We start from the raw sequence: 17842 nt of genomic DNA on the forward strand, positions 1-17842 counted from the left end.
CTATTTTGTGTCTGTTTCTCCTGCACCGTACACACGCGGCTCTGCTCCGTACACCTCGTACACACGCGCCTCCGCTCCGTACACCTCGTACACACACGGCTCTGCTCCGTACACCTCATACACACACGGCTCCGCTCCGTACACCTCGTACACACACGGCTCTGCTCCGTACACCTCGTACACACACGGCTCCGCTCCGTACACCTCGTACACGCGCGGCTCCGCTCCGTACACCTCGTACACGCGCGGCTCCGCTCCGTACACCTCGTACACACGCGGCTCTGCTCCGTACACCTTGTACACACGCGGCTCTGCTCCGTACACCTCGTACACACGCGGCTCCGCTCCGTACACCTCATACACACACGGCTCCGCTCCGTACACCTCGTACACACACGGCTCTGCTCCGTACACCTCGTACACGCGCGGCTCCGCTCCGTACACCTCGTACACGCGCGGCTCCGCTCCGTACACCTCGTACACGCGCGGCTCCGCTCCGTACACCTCGTACATGCGCGGCTCCGCTCCGTACACCTCGTACACGCGTGGCTCTGCTCCGTACACCTCGTACACGCGCGGCTCCGCTCCGTACACCTCGTACACGCGCGGCTCCGCTCCGTACACCTCGTACACACACGGCTCTGCTACATCCACACTGTAAACCCCTCCTGACCCCACACATAAACTTCAGCTCATCCAGCACCATGACAACCAGCACAGCAGAGTCCTGCATCCACTGAGGCCCCTGATCATGTGACCCCTGACTCCTCCCCTCCTGTGACCTCATCACAGGTCCTGTGCGCACAGAGCAGCCATATATGTGGTGGCGGCTCTGCAGGTGGAGGTATGTGCCGTCTCCATTACTCCCTATCAGGATTAGCCATTATTCACACTGTGCGTCTATTTTGTGTCTGTTTTTCTTGCATGGTGAAATAAATCATCCCTCTGATTGGCTGCTCGCAGGGAGGCAGCTGACAATCAGTGTGATGTCGTCAGTCACGTCCCATCAAGAAAGCAGAGCCAAAGAGAAGCCGCTGCTCCGTCTACGTGACTCATCAGGAGCCGCAGAGTCACTGGCAGGAGCAGTCCGTCACCGTTCTGCTCAGACACCGGCTCAGATATGGTCCGTGGACAGTCCGTTCTTTTTCCTGGACCTCTTCTCTTGAATGAGCGAGTTTAGTCCACAAATCACCGGAGGGAAGAACAAGAGAATATCCCTAAATATTCTACTATGTCCGTGTTCACACCACGAGTGCAGCGTTCAGGCCGAACCTCCTCTGGTCCTCAGAGCGAAGCTCATTAATGGCTGCCATAAAAATCCTCCACTTCTTCCGGCATCATCCAGGATCAGATCCACAGATTACTACTTTATACCAGAATCAGTAATTGTATTATTACATAGAATTATTGGTGACGTTACATCTTCTCATCTTCTTCTCATTCAGGTCTCTACAATATCGGATCCTCTCAGTGAAGATCTTCTATATAAGAGAATTTTCCTGTCAAAGGTTGATATGGACAGAGACAAGATGGCGGAGAGGATATTACACCTCACCCTAGAGATCCTCTTCCGTCTTACTGGAGAGGTGAGAGATTCTGATGACGTCACATTACATCATTCTTATCTATGGGAATAACAGATGGACAGAACTGGAGAGGCGAGGGCTCTGGAAATGTCTGGAGTGAGATTTATTAATGTGTCTCTCCATAACCAGGATTACACAGTAGTGAAGAAGACCTCTAGTGAGCGTTGTCAGGACCCTGTGTCTGAGGGATGGGGAAGACCCCTGAGCCCAATCACAGGACCTCCACCTCACCCCTTGATACATGAGGACATCAATGACCAGAAGATCCTAGAACTCACCTACAAGATGATTGAGCTGCTGACTGGAGAGGTGACACTGCTGGGAATGCTGGGACATTATACAGTAACGCTATGAAAGGATCATGGGGATGACGGTATCATTGTATGTGTCAGGTTCCTATAAGGTGTCAGGATGTCGCCGTCTATTTCTCCATGGAGGAGTGGGAGTATTTAGAAGGACACAAAGATCTGTACAAGGACGTCATGATGGAGGTTCCCCAGCCCCTCACATCTCCAGGTAATAGACAGGACTAAATACACACGGCCTATAATTATCTGTATGTAAAGAATGAATTCAGTCCCTGTATGTGTTTCCTCCAGATCTATCCAGTAAGAGGACAACACCAGAGAGATGTCCCCATCCTCTTCTTCGACAGGACTGTAAACAAGAAGATCCCAATGTTCCTCAGGATCATCAGGTAGATGGAGAGAAGGTGTCATGAGATCTCCCCTATGATGTGTAGATGGCTGTGAAGGTCTTGTGTTCCATCTTGTTTTATCCCCCAGTATTATATGTTTTATACTTGTGTAATGAGAACGGTGGAGATGGCAAGATTAGAGCTGATCATAGATGTGACTTCTCATCTGTTTGTGACTTTTATAATATTTGTTTCAGGGTGAAGATCTGACCCATATTACTACTACAGAAACATGTGTGAGGGGTGATGAGCGGTGTAAAGAGGAGATTCCTACATATGACTACCCAGGTGAGTAGTGACCACTAAATGCAGAGAAGTCACAGATTAAAAAAAATTGTATTACATGTAAGAATCTGTGTCCTGTCCGGATTTGTAATCGTTATATTAATTGTTTATTAACCCCCTACTGACAATGTCAGTAATAGTACGTCCCTGTGCCCTGGGCCTTATGGCTAACACCCGGTAATATGTGACAGGAGCGGTCCCACAGCGGCAGATTAACCCCCAAAATGCTGCGATCAAAGTTGATTGCATCATTCCGGGAGCAAGGGGAGGTAACCCCTCTTACCTTGTATCCGGGATCCCGCGCTGTGTCTGCTGGGTCCGGTAGTTGCCGTGTGACCTGATGTCGTCATGACGACATCCGGGTCACCAGGCATTAGCAAGTTAGTTAGATCGTTCTCAGTGCACGTTCTAACTAACTTGTGCCAGTGCAAGACTGACAGCCTGCATAGCACAGAGATGCTCCTGCATCTTTATGCTATGCAAGTGATCAGGCTGCAAAAAGTGAAAGTCCCATAGTGGGACAAAGTGTAAAAGTAATTAAAAAAGTGCCAGAAAGTGGGGAAAAATAAAATAAAAATTGTAAAAATATTTTAAAAAATTAAAAATAATGAAAAAATCAAAATATACTGTATCCATAAATAAATATTATTATAAAAAAAAAAAAACATTGAAAGTACACACATTTGGTATCGTCACATCCGGAACGACCTGACCTATAAAACTGTCCCACTAGTTAACCCCTTTAGTAAACACAGTCAAAAAATAAAAAACGAAGAAAAAAATGATGCTTTATCATCATACTGCCAAACAAAAAATGAAATAAAACGCGATCAAAAAGACAAATGTTATTAAAAATAGTACTGCTGAAAACTTCATCTTGTCCTGCAAAAAACAAGCCACCATACAGCTCCATCAGCCGAAAAATAAAAGTTATAGCCCTCAGAATAAAGCGATGCAAAAAAATATTTTTTTCTATAAAATAGTTTTTATTGTATAAAAGCCCCAAACCTTAAAAAACAATATAAATGTGGTACCGCTGTAAACGTACTGACCAGAAGAATAAATTTTACGACACGCGGAATGGCATAAAAAAAAAAAAGCAATTCCTGAATTGTTGGTTTTTGCTTATTCTGCCTCCCAAAAATCAGAATAGAAAGCGATCAGAAAATGTCACATGCCCGAAAACAGAACCAAGAAAAGTGTCAACTTGTGCCGCAAAAAACAAGCCCTTACATGACTCTTCAGCCGAAATATGGAAAAATTATTTTTCTGCGCTTTAGGGGGTGACAGCTGCCAAATATAGAAACCCTATATGAATCTGGTATCGCTGTAATCGCACCGACCTGAAGAATAAAGTTGTCTAATCACTTATATCGCACGAGGAACGGTGAAAAAAATAAACTCTAGAGTTAGGGTTGTGCTAGGGTTAGGGTTGTGCTAGGGTTAGGGTTGTGCTAGGGTTAAGGTTGTGCTAGGGTTAGGGTTGTGCTAGGGTTAAGGTTGTGCTAGGGTTAGGGTTGTGCTAGGGTTAGGGTTGTGCTAGGCTTAGGGTTGTGTTAGGGGTTAGGGCTGTGTTAGGGTTATGATTTTTTTAAAAGTAAAGAAAAAAATGATGACTAGTGTTGAGCACAAGTGCTCGTTACTTGAGTTTGCATCGGGTGTTCGGGTATGCACTGAGTATAGCGGGTGCTCTAGTGACATGCTCGAGTTTCTGCCCCATATGCTTTGTGGCCAAAAAAACATTGCGGGGATTGCCTGCCATGCACGAGCGATCCCCACATGTTTTTTTGTGTGTCTTAACAACCGTGAAACATGCGGGGCGGGGACTCGCACATGTCACTCGAGCACCCGCGATACATGGTGCATACCCGAGTACCCGATGCAAACTCAAGTAACGAGCACTTGCACTCAAGACTAATGACAACTTATTCAATATGATGACCTAATGTTATCAAATTCTGTGTCGTACCTCTGGGTTCAAAATGTTCACCATACCCCTTGATAAAATCCTTAAGGGGTCTAGTTTTCAAAATGGGGTCACTTGGGGAGTTTCCACTATATAGGCACATCAGGGGCTCCCCAAACGCTACATGGCGTCCCCTCTTGATTCCAGCCAATTTTGAGTTCAAAAAGTCACACAGTGCTCCTCTCCTTCTGAACCCTGCCGTGCACCCAGTGTATTTTCCCCATATATGGGGTATCTGCGTACTCAGAAGAAATTGCACAACAGTTTTTGGGGTAAATTTTCTCCTCTCACTCTTGTGAAAATAAAAAAATTGGGGCTAAAAGATCATTTTTGTGGAAAAAGTAATTTTTTTTTTTATTTTCACGGCTTTACGTTATAAACTTCTGTGAAGCACCTGGGGGTTCAGGGTGTTCACCACACATCTAGAGAAGTTCCTTGAGGGGTCTAGTTTCCAAAATGGGGTCCGTTGTGGGCAGTTTCCACTGTTTCGGCACTTCAGGGACTCTCCAAACGCGACATGGCATCTGCTAATTATTTAAGCAAATTTTACATTCAAGAAGTCAAATGGCGCATCTTCAATTCGTGCGCCCAAACAGTGGTTTTCCCCCACATATGGGGTATATGCGTGCTCAGGAAAAATTGCACAACAAATTTTGCTGTCAATTTTTTTCCAGTCACCCTTGCGAAAATAAATTAATTTGGGTCTAAATTAATATTTTTGTGAAAAAAAGTTAAATGTTCATTGTTTTCTTCCACATTCCAAAAATTCCTGTGAAGCACCTGAATGGTTAATAAACTTTTTGAATGTGTTTTTGAGCACCTTGAGAGGTGCAGTTTTTAGAATGGTGTCACTTTTAGGTATTTTCTGTCATAAAGGCCCCTCAAAATCGCTTCAAATGTGATGTGGTCCCTAAAAAAAAATGGTTTTGTAAATTTTGTTGGGAAAATGAAAAATCGCTGGTCAACTATTAACCCTTATAACTTCCTAACCCAAAAAAGAAATTTGGTTCCAAAATTGTGCTGATGTAAAGTTGACATGTGACAAATGTTATTTATTAACTATTTTGTGTAGCATAATTCTCTGATTTAAGGGCATGAAAATTCCAATTTACAAAATTGCAAAATTTTCTAAATTTTCGGACAAATTTTCAGATTTTCGTAAACTTAAAGCGCACCTGTCAGCAGGATTGTGCTCAGTAAGCTACATACACTGTCTGGTGGGCGACATTACACTGGTTAATATGATACCTTGGTTGATGAAATCTTGTGGTTCTTGTGTAATCTTTACTTTCAGTTTGGAGATAATGCTATGCTTCGGGGCGGCTTGTGGGAGGTGCTCTATCTGGTGCGCTGCTTACATACTCATCTGTATGCTCTTATGACAGCTCACTGTGCCTTCACTGACCTGCTTCCTATTTTACCTAGGCCCGCACTACTAGATGTGACGCGCCCCCCTGGGCCGTGGGGTACACGGTGCCTGGCCGGTCGTTGCTAGGGGAGATGTCACAGCGGCGGTGATCCGGTCCGTGACCCAGGGCGTTCAATCAAAAGGGGAATATTTATTTACAGGGGATTTATAGTTCTTAGATACGGTTCGTGACGCCACCTGTGGTATGCGGCTAAAGGGAGCCACCGCTGCGGAGCAGGTCCTCTGGAGCTGTTGGTAATGCAGCAGAGTTGGTATAGCTCTCCACAGGTAGAGCTAAGCTCCAGGGCAGTGTAGATGTTGCTGTTATGGTGTAGTGCAGAGGATGGCGCAGATAATGATCATTGAGACAGTAAGGTGCAGTCCTCAGGGTTTACTCACGGTTTCTTAGACTTCCAGTTACCAGTACTAGAGTAACTTCCCACGACGTTCTGTGCTTACTCAGGGAGGGGTTCAGCAAACTCCCAGGTCTCTCCGGAGTACGTAACGGGACCCCCTTCTATGTGTTCCTTCTGGCCGTCTCCCTGCACCTCACACTCAGTGTATCAGGCCAGTGGCCGTGGATCTTGCCGGGCGACGTCTTCTCTGTCCCCTAGGTCCTCTATGGCCACCTTTCTGGTGATTAGATGTGGCTTGTGGCTACAGTACCTGAAATACTGCAGCCTCCGGTTTCCTAGTTGTGGCTTAAAAAACTCTGTTAATTTAGGGTCCGGTCCCCTCTGTGCGTCCTGACCCCTCCACCTCCTGGCAGATTCGGGCGTACGGGTGGCATCCAGCACTACCTGTACCCCTGGGGTCCCTTCCACGTTTCTGGAGCCTTTCCTGCTCCTCTCTCTCTCTCCAGCCTTGGGCCTCTCTGGCTAGGCCCTCCTCCAGATTAGAGCTCCTGCTCCTCTCACTGGCCTCTTCTGACTGACCTGATCTCTTCAAGATGGCTTCTCTCTATATACTATCCCTAACAAGTGCTCCCCTGAACTTCTTCCTCCACCCACACCCACTACATGGTTCCCACTGACTTTGGTTCCCCTTGCTCCAGCCAGGGACAGGGCTCAGCAGGAAGCGACGCATCTTGCCCCTCCTGCACCACGAGAGAGGGGATTCGCCCTTCAAGGACAGGATACCCACAGGCTTAAAAGGGCAGCACCTCTCCCACAGATCAGTTGTTTTCCTGTTCTTGATGAGTGAACCTTTGTACCGGAAGATTATTCTCCCAGGCCCAGACGGACGGTTCAGACAGCGGTATTTTCCCTGCCTCTCCCAGTGCAGGGTCCCTAGAAGCGCCACAGTGGGTCCAGGAGGACTTTCACGGTTGTGTGCGGGCGCAGGTGAGCAGCATCCTGGGAGAGGATAGCGTGGCTCATCGGGTGTTGGCACATGCCTGGAAGTGAGATACAGGGCAGCAGCATGTGCAGTGCTTCCTTGGAATTCACGCCAGCTGGCGTTTTCCAGTCTGAAGGTGCGCCTCTCCGATGCGAAGAAGGCGTGTTCGATGCCAGGATGCGCCTGAACAGCATGTTAACAGCGGCCGGGGCGTGTCCAGATTGCACAACTGGGGCATTCCTGGATGAAGCGTGAGCCACTTGACCGGAACTGTGTGGGAACCGGTGGTTCCGGAAGGGCCTGGAGAGGTGGGGAATAGCGTTTCTCCGGCATCTAAATGACGGCAGGAGCATGGATCGGTGCTTCCTTGCTCATTGTTCCCTCCAGAATAATGGATATCACTGAGCAGCAGCAGCCTGATAAGAAGCCCCAGAAGCAGGCGGAACAGTGTCGACCCCGTAGCAGTAGTTTTGGTGGCAGTATCTGTGAGAGACAGAGGTCTGCAGGCAGTGGCGAATCCAGACAGAGGAGCTCCAGGAAAGTAGACGAGTTTTCGGCCTCTAGAGATGGTCTTTTGGCTGAGGTGGGTTCCCCTTTAAATCTCGTACTATTTGATTGCCTCACACTGGTAAGTGATCTTTGTGAAAGTTCACTCAGTGATGTAGCCTTTCCCTTTTTTGGCAGTTATTGCCAGGGAAAGAAGTGTGCAGCAAAGTCTAAGCACAAGGAGTGTGCTCTTTGCAGAAATCTATTGCCTGACTCCAACCAAAAAAAAACTTTGCCAGTCTTGTATAGAGCAGACAGTAGCGGAGGAGACCACTAACTCTGCCACCGATTTAAGATCAATTATCATGGCGGAAGTCCCTTAAATTCCTTTCCCAGGAAGAGGTTCATAGAGGTAAGAAGAGCAAAAAGTGCTAGCCAGTGGTCCCGGGGTTACATGTGTCTAGCGTTTCAAATAATGATGACGAATTCTCCTCAGACGGTAACGCTGTCATTCTTTGTTTTCCTATAGATGAGATGGACAAACTCATAAAGGCAGTTTGGACCACAATGGGGATAGTCGAGTCAAAACTCGAGAAATCAGTTCAGGACATTATGTTTGGAGGCTTGGACCAAAAAAAGCATAGGTATGAAAAAATCTGCCCCCTAATTTAGAGGGAATGGAAAAGATCTGAAAAGAGAGGCTCCCTTCCCCTATCAATTAAGAGGAGATTTCCCTTGGATGAGCCTTCCTTGTCAAACGGGGACAAAGCCCCAAAACTGCATTCGGTCATAGCAAAAGCGGCTTAGATGTACATGGGAGATGTTGACTGGTGCTTTAAAGCCAACAATGGCTGCTACATGTGCAGCCAGATCCTTAATCATCTGGTTGGTTCATCTGGAATCCCAGTTAAAAGACACAATATCAAGACACAATATCTTGGCCACTGTCCCACTTATGCGAGGGGCTGCAGCTTTTCTATCTTCGCTTCGGCTGTTTCAAGTTTGTTTAGCATCAAGATCAGCAGCCATTTCAAACACTTATGGTTAAAATGTTGGCCAGGGAAACTCCAGGCTAGAATGAAACTGTGTGCCATTCCATATGAGGGGGAACACCTGTTTGGCCCAGCTTTGGAAAAGGCAGGCGATGCTAAAAAGGGATATCCTAACTTGTCCATCCCAGCCTACAAGCGATCATTCCGGAAAAGAAGGTTCACTCGTTGGAAGACCTCCACAGATCAAGACAAATGGAAAGATCAAAGAAGAAAAGGTAGCAGCTTCATGTTCGGAACCTCCTCCCAGGATTCCGAAAAGTCAGTGATTTCCAACCCAGGTGTGGGGAGACTTTCGTCCTTCTTCCCGGCCTGGGAAAAAATATCGGGAAACAGTTGGAGTCTCGGCCTGATAAAATCCGGTCTAGAAATGGAGTTCCGCTCAATCCCGCATGGAAGATTCGTGGCAATACCCTCTAGGTCTTTGTCAGCAGGGCAACGGGCCCCAGAGGCCGAAGTCTCAGCTGGTACAGAAGGCTGTCCTATTAGAAGTTTCAGTGTCAGAAAGAGGGAAGGGGTTTTAATCCCCTCTCTTTCTAATCAAGAAACCAGACTGCTCTTTCAAGATGATAATAAATTTGAAGGGATTTATTAAATTTCTGAGAATCCTTTCATTCAAAATGGAATGTGTAAAATCTGCAATAAAGTTACTCTTCCCAGAAGAGGTGATGGCCCATCTCCGGGAGAAGAATGTATTGACTATACCGTATTTGTATAATTTTCTGGTTGTAGGCAATTCGACCCGGCATTGCACTAGTCAGTTACAGGAGGTGATATCCACCTAAGAATGTTTAGGTTGGCTATTGAACCTTAAAAAGTCAAAGATAGAGCCCCTAAAAATACAGGACTATTTTGGGCTTCTGCTGGACTCCGAGGTGCAGGAGTATAATTTCCCAGGCGATAAAAAAGAAAAGATCAGAGGCCAGATGTTAAGGGCCCTGAAATTCCCCATCCTGTCCCTTAGAAGAAGCGCTGTGTCCCTTCTAGGTTTCTAACTTCATGCATTCCGGCAGTCTTGTGAGCCCAGTTCCATACTAGAGCCTTGCAGTAGGATGTGTTAAGAAATGGCATTTCCTTTAGAGGACACCTGGAATGAAGGTTGACGCGATCTCCAATGTCAGTGCAGTCCCTCCTTTGGTGGCTGAATGTCACTAATCTGTCCAGGTGGGCTCTCTGGGTAAATAAAGTCACACAGTTGTTCACCACGGATGTGAGTCACAGGGATTGGGGGGCTCATCCAGAAGACGTAGTAAACCAGGGCTTTTGGACAAGGGGACGAGAGAGTTTTTTCCTCAAACTTGAAGGAATTACTTGCAGTTGAGTTGGCAGTAAGAAGACTCCTTGCGTTCCTACAGAGTCATCATGTCAGGGGCTTTTCATGGTTGAGGACAATGTCTGTCACCGACTCGTGGGTCCTCCCGCAGATTCCAAATCTCCTCTCTGGGGCCAATTCACTATCCACAAGTAGCCAATCTTCATTTGATGGCGTGGCCTCACCTTTGAAAGAAGGGTGCTCCAGGCTGTGGTCCCTCCCTAAATTCATAATTTTCTCTATAATTCTGTCATGGTGCTGTCATGGGTGAGTCTTAGTTACTTACCAGTAATGTGTTTTTTCGGAACCCATGACAGCACCCTTATAATCCCTCCCGTCACGTGTGTGTGAGCACTTCTTTCACTAGTGTTATAAGTTCACAGTTTTAGTTGTGATTTGTGGTGCGGGTAAGATTTGTGTTTTGGCAACAACCAATGGAGGTCCTATCGTGCTCTGTAATCCAACTGATGGGGAGGAGAGGTGCCAACCTTTTAAGCCTGCCGGTTTCCTGTCCTTGAAGGGCGGATCCCCTCTCTCATGGTGCGGTCATAATCCTGTTATCGGTAAGACTTTACAATGAAGAATCTGAGAACAAAAATTGAAATGCTGGGTGTAATTTTCTGGTTCTGCACTGTATTATCTCAATAATTAATTATATTATTCTGTAAATAAAGTCTAAAAAAAAGTGTTAAACAATGCAAGAAAAAATCCCCAAATGCCCAATGCTGCCAATAAAAAATAGCTTAATTTGAAAGAAAAAAAACAAACCTGGCATATTTGGTATCACCATTTCCATAACAACTTGTATGTATAAAACTATTTCAATATTTATCTAGCACAATGAACAGACTTAAAAAAAGATGAGAAACTATGTCTGAATTGCAGCTTTTGCTTATTCTGCATAATAAAAAAAAAATCAAAAAGTGACCAAAACACAAAAAAAAAACACCATTAAAAACCACAGCTCGTTATGCAAAAATAATTCCCCATATACAAGTAATAGATCACGTAGGCAGAGGCCTGTCAATCTAAGACAGCGGGCAGAGAGAATCCGCCGGGAACCCGCCTGTCCGACTAGTCTATTATAGTATGAATTTCTCTAAAACGCCGCAGGATTTCAGAATGAAACGCACCTGGCTGACATCATACAGTCATACAGTCAGTGTCTTCTGTACACAGTCCGCGCATTGGGAGCCACTGGGGACCAACATGGCAGCCATGGGGGACTTTACCAGACCCACAGCTGCAATAATAACTCATGGGGGGGGGAAGCGATGTGTACCTAACTGTTTAAATGCCACTCAGCCACTACTGCTAAAGGCAGATGGTGGCTGTGTAACAAAATTCCTTCTCCGCCTCGACTGAATGACATAATTTTAGATTGTCATTGCACATAAATTAATAAATTCTGGCTTGCATCTGGTTTAATGGCAGGGCTTCACTGTTCATTACCATACTGCCCCACCGTGCTGCCCTGCTCCACCGTGCTGCCCTGCTCCACCGCGCTTCCCTGCTCCACCGCGCTGCCCTGCTCTGCTAAAGTTCATTTAAGGATCAACACTGAAATCAGAAAACTGCTGAAAAACTGTGTAGTGTCCTAATATCAGTATCTTGCTCTATCGATAGATTGAGATCTATTTTGTCATCACACTTTTATTTGGTTAATAGCTGAATTTTGCTATTTCATATAGAAATCCTAATAAATATAACATTAACAATATAAATATACAGTTACATTATTACAAATATGTTTGTTTTATTCTTGGCAGATGCCTTTACCATGAACTCAGAAAGACATATGATATCCTCAGATTTGAAAGCCGATGATCATGGTATCACACCAGATACATATGAAGAGTATGCCATTGCTTCAGATATAACATCAGCCCTTCACAGAAAAGATCTATTTTATGATCAAGTGGTCCTATCTTCTGATTTATTACAGAATGTTGAGCACAGAAAGGGAGCTAAGGAGCGGAGAGCTCACTCAGGGGTGAAGCCATATTCATGTTCAGAATGTTGTAAACGTTTTAATCATAAATCAGATCTTGTTATACATCAGAGAATTCACACAGGGGAGAAGCCATATTCATGTTCAGAATGTTGTAAACGTTTTAATCATAAATCAGATCTTGTTATACATCAGAGAATTCACACAGGGGAGAAGCCATATTCATGTTCAGAATGTGGGAAATGTTTTACAGACAAATCAAATCTTCTCAAACATCAGAGAACCCACACCGGGGAGAAGCCTTTTTCATGTTCAGAATGTGGGAAATGTTTTATTCGGAAAGAGTATCTTGATAACCACCAGAAAACCCACACAGGGAAGGAGCTTTTTTCATGTTCAGAATGTGGGAAATGTTTTATTCGGAAAGAGCACCTTGATAACCACCAGAAAACCCACACAGGGGAGAAGCCTTTTTCATGTTCAGAATGTGGGAAATGTTTTATTCGGAAAGCGGATCTTGATCGACACCAGAGAACCCACACAGAGGAGAAGCCTTTTTCATGTTCAGAATGTGGGAAATGTTTTTATCAGAGATCAAATCTTATTGAGCATGTGAAAACTCACACAGGGGAGAAGCCATATTCATGTTCAGAATGTGGGAAATGTTTTATGCGGAAAGCGCATCTTAATAACCACCAGAAAACCCACACAGAGGAGAAGCCTTTTTCATGTTCAGAATGTGGGAAATGTTTTATTCGGAAAGCGGATCTTGATCGACACCAGAGAACCCACACAAAGGAGAAGCCTTTTTCATGTTCAGAATGTGGGAAATGTTTTTATCAGAGATCAAATCTTATTGAGCATGTGAAAACTCACACAGGGGAGAAGCCATATTCATGTTCAGAATGTGGGAAATGTTTTATGCGGAAAGCGCATCTTAATAACCACCAGAAAACCCACACAGGGGAGAAGCCTTTTTCATGTTCAGAATGTGGGAAATGTTTTACAGACAAATCAAATCTTCTCAAACATCAGAGAACCCACACCGGGGAGAAGCCTTTTTCATGTTCAGAATGTGGGAAATGTTTTATTCGGAAAGAGTATCTTGATAGCCACCAGAAAGCCCACACAGGGAAGAAGCCTTTTTCATGTTCAGAATGTGGGAAATGTAGGTGTAATTAATACAGGTTATGAATGCAGTGTAGGAGGGCTTCTTAAAGAAAAACCGGCAGAATTCTTTCTGGTTGGTGGGTGATCAAATACTTATATCATGCAATAAAATGCAAATTAATTATGCAAAAATCATACAATGGGATTTTCTGTTTTTTATTTTTAGATTCTGTCTCTACCATTTTATGAGCTGCCTTGAATAATAACCAAGCTTATTCTATGGAAAAGTCTTATTTGTACAAGTGCCCTGTGCATTGTAAAGTGCTGCCAAATATAAAAGTAATTATTATACATATAGTTGCAATAAAAATTATTCAACTTCCTTTCCAAATTCCTTTTATTTCCAAAACTTACAAACGTTTTGCTGTTTGCAATAAACTAATGAAACAAGAACAATATAAAAAGCTCAACACAACTAATATAACATGTGTTTTCTCTAAATTCACCACAAAATTGCACGTTTAATGACTCCTGCCATCCAAGAATGATTCCATCCCTTCATGAGCTGCATCTTGAGTACTTAGTAGAACCCTTTCCCTGCTACATTCAGAAACCCTGCTAACCTCATTAATATTCCTTGCATGCCTTCTGTCTCTTTCAGTTGTGCCCTTTGAAATGTGCAGTCAGCATGTAATAAACTCTCCTACATCCATGACTTTTTCCTCTCAATTCCCTCAACCTTCTTGTTCTCACTGAAACCTGGATCCAGCAGTCGGATACCACCGCCGCTGCTCTCTCTCATATGGTGGCCTACACTTCTCTCATACCCCGAGAACTAACAACAGATCAGGCGGAGGTGTTGGTCTGCTCCTTTCAACAAAATGCACTTTTTCCCCCCAGTACCCCTCCCTTATCTTCCCTTCTTTTTGAGGTCCAGACTGTCAGACTCTACCGGCCTTTCTCCCTGTGAGTGGCATGTATGTATCACCCTCCGGGCACCTCCCATCAGTTTCTGGATCACTTTTCCACTTGGCTTCCAAATTTTCTATCTTGTGACATCCCCACTCTCATCGTGGGGGACTTTAACATCCCAATTGGCGATCCCCTTTCCCCATCTTTCGCTCATCTTTTATCGCTAACCTTCTCCTTCGGCCTTTCACAACTTACTAATTCTCCTACACATGAAGACGGGAACACACTGGACCTGATCTTCTCCCGGCTATGCTCAGTACATGACTTTACTAACTCTCCTCTTCCGCTCTCTAACCACAACCTTCTTTCATTATCTGTCAAGAACTGTAACCCTACTCAAGACACCCCCACTTTCCACACTTATAGAAATATATGCGCCATTAACACCCAGAGATTTATGAAAACGTTGCAATCATCATTGGCCCCAATCTCCTCCCTCTCATGTCCTGACCCTGCACTGAAGCACTATAACGAAATATTGTAATGCGCCCTGGATGAAGCCGCACCTCCTACACTTAGAACAACTCGGCACACATGGCAACAACCCTGGCACACGCCGCAAACACGTTTTCTCTAGCGGTGCTCCAGGTGCGCTGAACGGCTGTGCTGAAAATCTAACCTGGCCGAAGATTTCATCCATTATAAATTTATGCTTAAAACATATAACTCCGCCCTTCACCTCTCCAAACAAACCAACTTTAACAACTTCATCATCTTACTGTCCAATAATCCTGAACACCTCTATGACACTTTTCATTCTCTCCTTAATCAAACAGCACAGGCCTCGACCACCGACCTCAGCGCTGAAAATCTGGCCAATTATTTCAAAGAAAAATTTGACCATATCCGATAGGAAATTTTCTCCCAATCCCCAAATGTTATGCATGCTCCTCCCTCCAACATTGGTTCAAAGTCAGAAAATGAGCAAGATGCAGTCACGGAAGAAGTGACCAGGCTCCTTGTATCTTCTCGCCCTACCACCTGCACCAGTGATCCTATTCCCTCACATCTTCAGTCCCTTTCTCCAGCTGTCACCACTCACCTACCTAAAATATTCAACCTCTCCCTCTCATCTGGTATTTTTCCCCTCCTCTTTTAAACACGCCAGCATACATCTATTACTTAAAAAACTATCCCTTGACCAGAACTGCGCTGCTAACTACAGACCTGTTTCCAATCTTCCCTTTATCTCTAAACTCCTGGAATGCCTGGTCCACTCCCGTCTAATCCGCTATCTCTCAGATAACTCTCTTCTTGACCCTTACCAATCTGGTTTCCGCTCTTTAGACTCTACTGAAACTGCACTCCCTAAAGTCTCTAATGATCTACTAACATCTAAATCTAATGGCCACTACTCCCTGCTGATTCTCCTGGATCTCTTTGCAGCATTCAACACTGTGGATCACCAGCTCCTGCTCACTATGCTCCTCACTATTGGCCTCAACGACACTGTTCTCTCCTGGTTCTCCTACCTCTCTGACCGCTCCTTCACTGTATCTTTTGCCGGCTCCTCCTCCTCTCTCCTTCCCCTTACTGTCAGTGTTCCTCAAGGATCAGTCTAAGGGTATGTGCACACGATGCAGAAATGCTCAGGATTTTTTCCTGAGCGTTTCTGCATCTCTCTGGCAGGAAAAAACGCATTCGGATTGTACATGCGTTTTCCTGCCAGGGACATGCGGAAATGAAGCGGTCTTCACTTTCATTTCCGCATGCGGGTTGACAAGCGCTTCCCAAGCGATTTTAGCATCACTTGGAAAGTGCTTGTCAACTTTACACTATATAAATCCATGCAACCGGCATGGATTTATATAGTGTGTGAATGTCAAAAAATAAAAAATAAATCTATACTTTACCCTCTGATGGCCCCCGGTGTCCTGCTTCATCGGTCCCGGCTGCCGGCAGTGAAGACTTTAGGACCTTCCGACGTCAGCGTCACGTGACCCGTCACATGACTCTGACGTCAGCGAAGGTCCTTCATTCAACCGCGAAGTGCCCGGGAAGCCAGCAGGAAGCAGCGCGGGCCGTCAGAAGGTGAGAATATATATATTTTTTATTTTATTCTTTTTTTTTTAATGGTACCTGGGTCTGGATGAGAGTCCTCTCATCCACACCCGGGTACCATCCGCACATTAGACCGCATGAAAAGCGCATCAACATATACAGTGATGCGGATTCCATGCGGTCTAATGCAAGTCAATGGCGGCAAAAGAGCAGCGTTTCCGCAAAATTAATTGACATGCTGCGGATTCTTGACCGCAGCGTTTACGCTGCGGAAAAATCCGCATCATGGGCACAGCACATGCGGATTTCAATTGGGGAACATTGCTGCCCTTCTACCATGCGTTTTTCATGCGTTTCCGCGGCGTTTACGCAGCTGCAAAAACGCCGTGGAAACGCATGAAAAACGCATCGTGTGAACTCAGCCTTAGGCCCCCTTCTTTTCTCCTTATACACTGCTCCTATTGGACAAACAAACAGCAGATTTGATTTCCAGTACCATCTCTATGCTGATGACACCCAATTATAAACCTCAGCTCCAGATATCACCGCTGCATTATTACAAAAGACCAGTGATTGTCTTTCCGCTGTCTCTAACAGTATGTCCTCCCTCTATCTAAAACTGAATCTGCCAAAAACTGAACTACTTGTATTTCCTCCCTCCACTAACCTACCTGTGCCCTTTATTCCTATTTCCGTTTGTGGCTCTACCATTACTCCCAGCAACATGCCCGCTGTCTTGGGGTCATATTTGATTCAGATTTTTCCTTCACTCCTCACATCAAATCACTCGTTCGTTCATGTCATCTACACCTCAAAAACATCTCTAGACTCAGAACTTTTCTTACCTTTGACTCGGCAAAAACTCTTACTGTAGCTCTTATTCATTCTCGCCTGGACTACTGCAACTCTTTACTAATCGGTCTCCCTCTTTCTAAACTTTCCCATCTCCAATCTGTCCTTAACGCAACAGCAAGGATCATATTCCTCTCCAACCGCTACACCAATGCCTGTTCCCTATGCCCATCCAATACAGAGTTCAATATAAACTTATCACGCTTACTCACAAAGCGCTCCATGCTTCAGCACCGCCCTACATCTCCTCCCTCATCGCAGTCTACCACCCTACCCATGCCCTCTGTTCTGCCAATGACTTTAAACTAAAATCCTCCATAATCCGAACTTCCCACTCTCGTCTCCAAGATTTCTCATGTGCTGCGCCAATTCTTTGGAATGCACTACTCAGGACAATTCGATTAATTCCCAATACCCACAGTTTTAAGCGTGCCCTAAAAACCCATTTCTTTAGACTGGCCTATCGCCTTAACATACTTATCTAACTGTCCTAGTTTAGCCCATATTAAAATTTTCTTCAAATTCATATTCATACCATTCATGCACATAATAGTCTGTAATGTACACGTACTGACTGGCGAACAGTTCATGTAGTGTTATGTACATACCCTATTTAGTATATTATGGCTATATTATATAACATATGTACATGATACCTTTTGTGCCCCCCCTATGTCCTCATAGACTGTAAGCTTGCGAGCAGGGCCCTCACTCCTTTTGATATGAGTTATGCTTATTTTGTAACGTCTGTATTGTCTGTATAAGTCCCCCTAAAATTGTAAAGTGCTGCGGAATATGTTGGCGCTATAAAAATTATTATCATTATGGC

At 44.9% G+C, this 17842-nt stretch overlaps 1 pseudogene; it reads left to right on the forward strand.

Annotated features, from left to right (window-relative positions):
* Positions 1-13531, forward strand: part of LOC141192241 (uncharacterized) — a 60394-nt pseudogene extending 46863 nt beyond the window's left edge.
* The last annotated feature ends 4311 nt before the right edge of the window (positions 13532-17842 follow it).

Source organism: Phyllobates terribilis, unplaced genomic scaffold, assembly GCF_046119375.1.
Source record: "Phyllobates terribilis strain yellow unplaced genomic scaffold, ASM4611937v1 Scaffold_56__1_contigs__length_8794411, whole genome shotgun sequence".
NCBI classification, from domain to species: Eukaryota; Metazoa; Chordata; class Amphibia; order Anura; family Dendrobatidae; genus Phyllobates; species Phyllobates terribilis.